The sequence below is a fragment of the Acomys russatus genome, chromosome 2 (genome assembly GCF_903995435.1).
Source record: "Acomys russatus chromosome 2, mAcoRus1.1, whole genome shotgun sequence".
NCBI classification, from domain to species: domain Eukaryota; kingdom Metazoa; phylum Chordata; class Mammalia; order Rodentia; family Muridae; genus Acomys; species Acomys russatus.
In genome coordinates this window covers 45,320,961-45,326,960 of record NC_067138.1, presented here as the reverse complement: position 1 = coordinate 45,326,960, position 6,000 = coordinate 45,320,961, and positions in this window count along the sequence as shown.

The window sequence follows — 6,000 nt, the reverse complement described above, 5'->3', positions numbered from 1 at the left end:
TAAATGTTGTCCAGGTTCAGTTGCCAAGAATGTGTTGTCTAAAATGCCTGTTTAGTTTTCAAGGATGGACTTCCACCCTTTACTTGGTTTTAAGTATGGGTGGAATGTTATGATGGGACATAGTAATAGTGGTGGTCAGATGTGGAAATGGTAGGGAGACAAAAATATACATGTGAAATAAACTCAGTATTTTAATAAAGTAGCACTGTTTCTAAAAAAAAAAAAAAAAAAAACGCTCCTTGGGATATTTATTGATAATTTAATAATTAATTTGTTCCTTTATCTATTTTGGTTTTTAGAGACAGGGTTCATCTGTGTGATAAAGCCCTGACTGTCCCAGACTCAATTTGTAGGCCAGGCTGGCTTCAAGCAGAGATCTGCCTGCCTCTGCCTCTGCCACCCCAAAGCTCAAATTAAAGGCATACTCCACCATGCTCGGCGTCATCACTATATTTTTAATTCACAGGTTTTAGTGGTTAGGAAAATTTTAAACATGGTAATCATTACAATAAACTATACCATAATAAAAAGATGAAAACTTCAACCCAACTGACTTAAATATTAGTAAAACAACAAAAGCCTATTACCAGTGATAACCTACTTCGTTTTTTATTTTATCAGATGAAATGTTTGTAGAATAAACTTGCTTAACATTAAATTAACTTTGGCAGGAACAGTTGAAGAATTGAGAACACTAAGGAATATAAATAGTCTGTAATAGTAATTAAAAACAAGGGAAATTGTTTCCCTTTGGTATTGATAAATGAAGAAATATATTGTATTTGAGGAATTAATGCCAGGAACGAATGGCTAGAGAGGTGGTCTCTGAATTTTTATATGGAGCAATTGAGCAGGAAAGAATATTTTCTAAGACACAGTGATTCCACCCAGCCTGCGGTGGAAGCTGTGAACAGCTGTCACTGAAGTCACTGCAGCACAAAAAGTGTTGATTAAACTTTATGAAATATAAGACGTTTACAACCTGTGCTTGTTTGCCAGTGTCACTCATCACCAGCTACTTTTCGGAATATATCCCACTCAGTCTTGTGCTCCTGAACCCGGGATGCCGAGAATGACCTCCGTCTGCTCTCTCAGGTTTAACCAATGAATATCCTATTTACCCTCCCACAGAGCAGTTAATTGGCTTAGTACTAATTTTATGATAGTTTGTTTTAAACTCGAGGCTGATATGTCCTCAACTACTATAAGAATGAGTGAGGCATTCAATATCATACTGAACAGTTTTGCTTTTTTTTTTTTTTTTTTTTTTTTTTTTTTTTTTTTATTAATTTATTCTTGTTACATCTCAATGTTTATCCCATCCCTTGTATCCTCCCATTCCTCCCCCCCCCATTTTCCCATTATTCCCCTCCCCTATGACTGTTCCTGAGGGGGATTACGTCCCCCTATATATTCTCATAGTGTATCAAGTCTTTTCTTGGCTACTTGCTGTCCTTCCTCTGAGTGCCACCAGGTCTCCCCCTCCAGGGGACATGGTCAAATGTGAGGCACCAGAGTATGTGAGAAAGTCGTATCACACTCTCCACTCAACTGTGGAGAATATTCTGACCATTGGCTAGATCTGGGAAGGGGTTTAAAGTTTACCTCCTGTATTGTCCTTGGCTGGTGCCTTAGTTTGAGCGGGACCCCTGGGCCCAAATCTGCCTATCATATTGTTCTACTTGTAGATTTCTAGGACCCTCTGGATCCTTTTATTTTGCTGTTCTCCCATGCGTCTCTCATTTAGAGTCCCAATAGGATGCCTTCCCCTCTGTCCCAGTTTCCTGGTAAGTGAAGGCTTTCGTGGGACATGCCCCTTGGGCTAGTATGCAGATATAAGTGAGTATATACCATTTGATTCTTTCTGCTTCTGGGTTAACTCACTCATTATGATCATTTCTAGCTCAATCCATTTATCCACAAATTTCGGGAATTCCTTGTTTTTAATAGCTGAGTAGTATTCCATAGTGTATATGTACCACAGTTTCTTTATCCACTCTTCTACTGAGGGACACTTAGGCTGTTTCCATGTTCTAGCTATTATGAATAAGGCTGCTATGAACATGGTTGAGCAAATTTTCTTGTTGTGTGCTGGAGCATCTTCTGGGTATATTCCAAGGAGTGGAATAGCTGGGTCTTGAGGAAGCCCTATTCCCATTTTTCTGAGATAGCACCAGATAGATTTCCAAAGTGGCTGTACTAGTTTGCATTCCCACCAGCAATGAAGGAGTGTTCCTCTCTCCCCACATCCTCGCCAGCATGTGGTGTCGCTTGAATTTTTTATCTTAGCCATTCTGATGGGTGTAAGATGGAATCTCAGAGTTGTTTTGATTTGCATTTCCCTGATGACTAAGGAGGTTGAGCATTTCTTTAAGTGTTTCTCAGCCATTTGATACTCCTCTGTTGAGAATTCTCTGTTTAGTTCCAAGCCCCATTTCTCAATTGGGTTATTCGGTTTGGTGGTGTTTAATTTCTTGAGTTCTTTATATATTTTGGATATTAGACCTTTGTCAGATGTAGGGTTGGTGAAGATTTTTTCCCAGTCTGTAGGCTGTCGCTTTGTTCTCTTGACAGTGTCTCCTGCCTTACAGAAGCTTCTCAGCCTCATGTGGTCCCATTTATTAATGGTTGACATTAAGGCCTGGGCCGTTGGTGTTCTGTTCAGGAAGTTGTCTCCTGTGCCAATATGTTCCAGGCTCTTTCCCACTTTTTCTTCTAAGTGAGTTAGTGTCTCTGGTTTTATGTTGAGGTCTTTAATCCACTTGGATTTGAGTTTTGTGCAAGGTGACAAATATGGGTCCAGTTTCATTTTTTTACACATAGACCTCCAGTTAGACCAGCACCATTTGTTGAAGATGCTATCCTTTTTCCATTGAATGGATTTGGCTTCTTTGTCAAAAATCAAGTGACCATATGTGTGTGGATTCATATCTGGGTCTTCGATTCGATTCCACTGATCAACCAGCCTGTTGCTGTGCCAGTACCATGCTGTTTTAAGTACTATTGCTTTATAGTACAGTTTGAGATCAGGTATGGAGATTCCTCCGGAGCATCTTTTATTGTACAAGATTGTTTTAGCTATTCTGGGTTTTTTGTTTTTCCATATGAAGTTCAGAATTGAACTTTCAATGTCTTTAAAAAATTGTGTAGTTATTTTGATAGGGATTGCATTGAATCTATAGATTGCTTTTGGTAGGATGGCCATTTTTACTATGTTAATTCTCCCGATCCATGAGCAAGGAAGATCACGCCATCTTCTCAGGTCGTCTTCAATCTCTTTCTTCAGAGTTTTGAAATTTTTTTCATACAAGTCCTTCACTTGCTTAGTTAGGGTAACTCCTAGATATTTTATATTGCTTGTGGCTAATGTGAAGGGTGTGGTTTTCCTAATTTCTTCCTCTGCAAGCTTGTCATTTGTGTATAGGAAGGCTACAGACTTTTTTGAGTTAATTTTGTATCCAGCCAATTTGCTGAAGGTGTTTATCAGCTTTAGGAGTTCTCTGGTGGAGTTTTGAGGGTCACTTATGTACACTATCATATCATCTGCAAAGAGGGATAATTTGACTTCCTCCTTTCCCATTTGGATCCCCTTGATCTCCTTTTGTTGTCTTATTGCTCTGGCTAGAACTTCGAGTACTATATTGAAGAGATATGGAGAGAGTGGGCAGCCTTGCCTTGTTCCCGATTTGAGAGGAATTTCCTTGAGTATCTCACCATTTACTTTGATTTTGGCTATTGGCTTGCTGTATATAGCCTTTATTATGTTGAGGAAAGTGCCTTGTATCCCCGATCTCTCTAAAACTTTAAACATGAATGGGTGTTGAATTTTATCAAATGCTTTCTCTGCATCCAAGGAGATGATCATGTGGTTTTTTATTTTCAGTTTGTTTATATGATGGATTACATTGATGGATTTCCGTATATTAAACCATCCCTGCATGCCTGGAATGAAGCCTACTTGGTCATGATGAATGATATCTTTGATGTGCTCCTGTATTCGTTTTGCAAGTATTTTATTTAGTATTTTTGCATCTATGTTCATAAGAGAAATTGGTCTGAAATTCTCTTTCTTTGTTGAGTCTTTGTGAGGTTTAGGTATCAATGAGACTATGGCCTCATAGAATGAATTTGGTAATTTTCCATCCATTTCTATCTTTTGGAGTAGCTTGAAGAGTATCGGTATTAGCTCGCCCTTAAAGGTCTGGTAGAATTCTGCACTGAAACCATCTGGCCCTGGGCTTTTTTTGGTTGGGAGACCATCGATGATTGCTTCTATTTCTGTCGGGGAAATGGGACTATTTAACTTGTTTATCTGTTCTTCACTCAACTTTGGCAAGTGAACTTGATCAAGAAAATCGTCCATTTCCCTTAGATTTTCAAATTTTGTGGCGTATATGCCTTCAAAGTAGGATCTTATGATTCTTTGAATTTCTTCAGTGTCTGTTGTTATGTCTCCCTTTTCATTTCTGATTTTGTTGATTTCAATACTGTCTCTCTGCCTTTTAGTTAGTTTGGCTAATGGTCTGTCTATCTTGTTGATTTTCTCAAAGAACCAGCTTTTGGTTTTGTTGATTCTTTGGACTGTTTTCTTAGTTTCTAATTTGTTAATTTCAGCCCTGAGTTTGATAATTTCCAGGCGTCTACTCCTCTTGGGTGTTTCTGCTTCTTTTTTTTCTAGGGCTTCCAGTTGTGTTGTTAAGATGCTTATGTGCGATGTTTCCAATTTCTTTTTAAAGGCACTTAGTGCTATGAATTTTCCTCTTAGCACTGCTTTCAATGTATCCCACAAATTTGGGTATGTTGTTTCTTCATTTTCATTGAATTTCAGAAACTCCTTGATTTCTTTCTTTATTTCTTCCCTGACCCAGGTGTCATTTAGCAGAGAGTTGTTTAGTTTCCACAAACGTGTAGGCTTTTTGTTATTTCTGTTGTTGTTGAATTGCAGCCTAAGAGCATGGTGATCTGATAGGATACAAGGTATTATTTCAATCCTCTTGTATCTGTTGAGGCTTGCTTTGTGACCTACGATGTGATCAATTTTGGAGAAGGTTCCATGGGGTGCAGAGAAGAAGGTGTATTCTTTCTTGTTTGGGTGAAAGGTTCTATAGATATCTGTTAGATCCATTTGACCCATGGCATTGGTTAATGATGTTATTTCTCGGCTTAGTTTCTGTTTCAATGACTTATCCTTCAGTGAGAGTGGGGTGTTGAAGTCTCCCACTATTATTGTGTGGGGATCGATGTGTGGTTTAAGCTTTTTTAGGAGATCTTTTACATATGTGGGTGCCCTTGTATTGGGAGCATAGATGTTCAGAATTGTGATGTCATCTTGGTTGACTTTACCTTTGATAAGTATGAAGTGTCCTTCCTCATCCCTTTTGATTAATTTTGGTTGAAAGTCTATTTTGTTCGATACTAAAATGGCTACACCTGCTTGCTTCTTGTGACCATTTGCTTGGAATATTTTTTTCCAACCTTTTACCCTGAGGTAATGCCTTTCATTATGGGTGAGATGTGTTTCTTGGATGCAGAAGAATGTTGGGTCTTGTTTATGTACCCATTCGGTTAGTCTGTGTCTTTTTATTGGAGAATTGAGGCCATTGATGTTGAGAGATATTAATGACCAGTGACTGTTAAGAGTCTTAATTTTGATGTTGTTTCCAGTCGAGCGTTTGTGTAGTTGTGTTTTTGCCATGGGATAGTTATCTATTTCCTGGGTAGTTTTGGTTGTAGCTTGACCCTTTGGGATGGAGTTTTCCTTCTAGTACCTTCTGTAAAGCTGGGTTTGTGGATAGGTACTGTTTGAATTTGTTTTTGTCATGGAATATTTTGTTTTCTCCATCAATGGTTATTGATAATTTTGCTGGGTAAAGTAGTCTGGCCTGGCATCTGTGGTCTCTTAGGGTTTGCAGGATCTCTGTCCAGGACCTTCTGGCTTTTATGGTCTCTGCTGAGAAGTCAGGTGTAATTCTGATAGGTTTACCATTAAATGTTATTTGG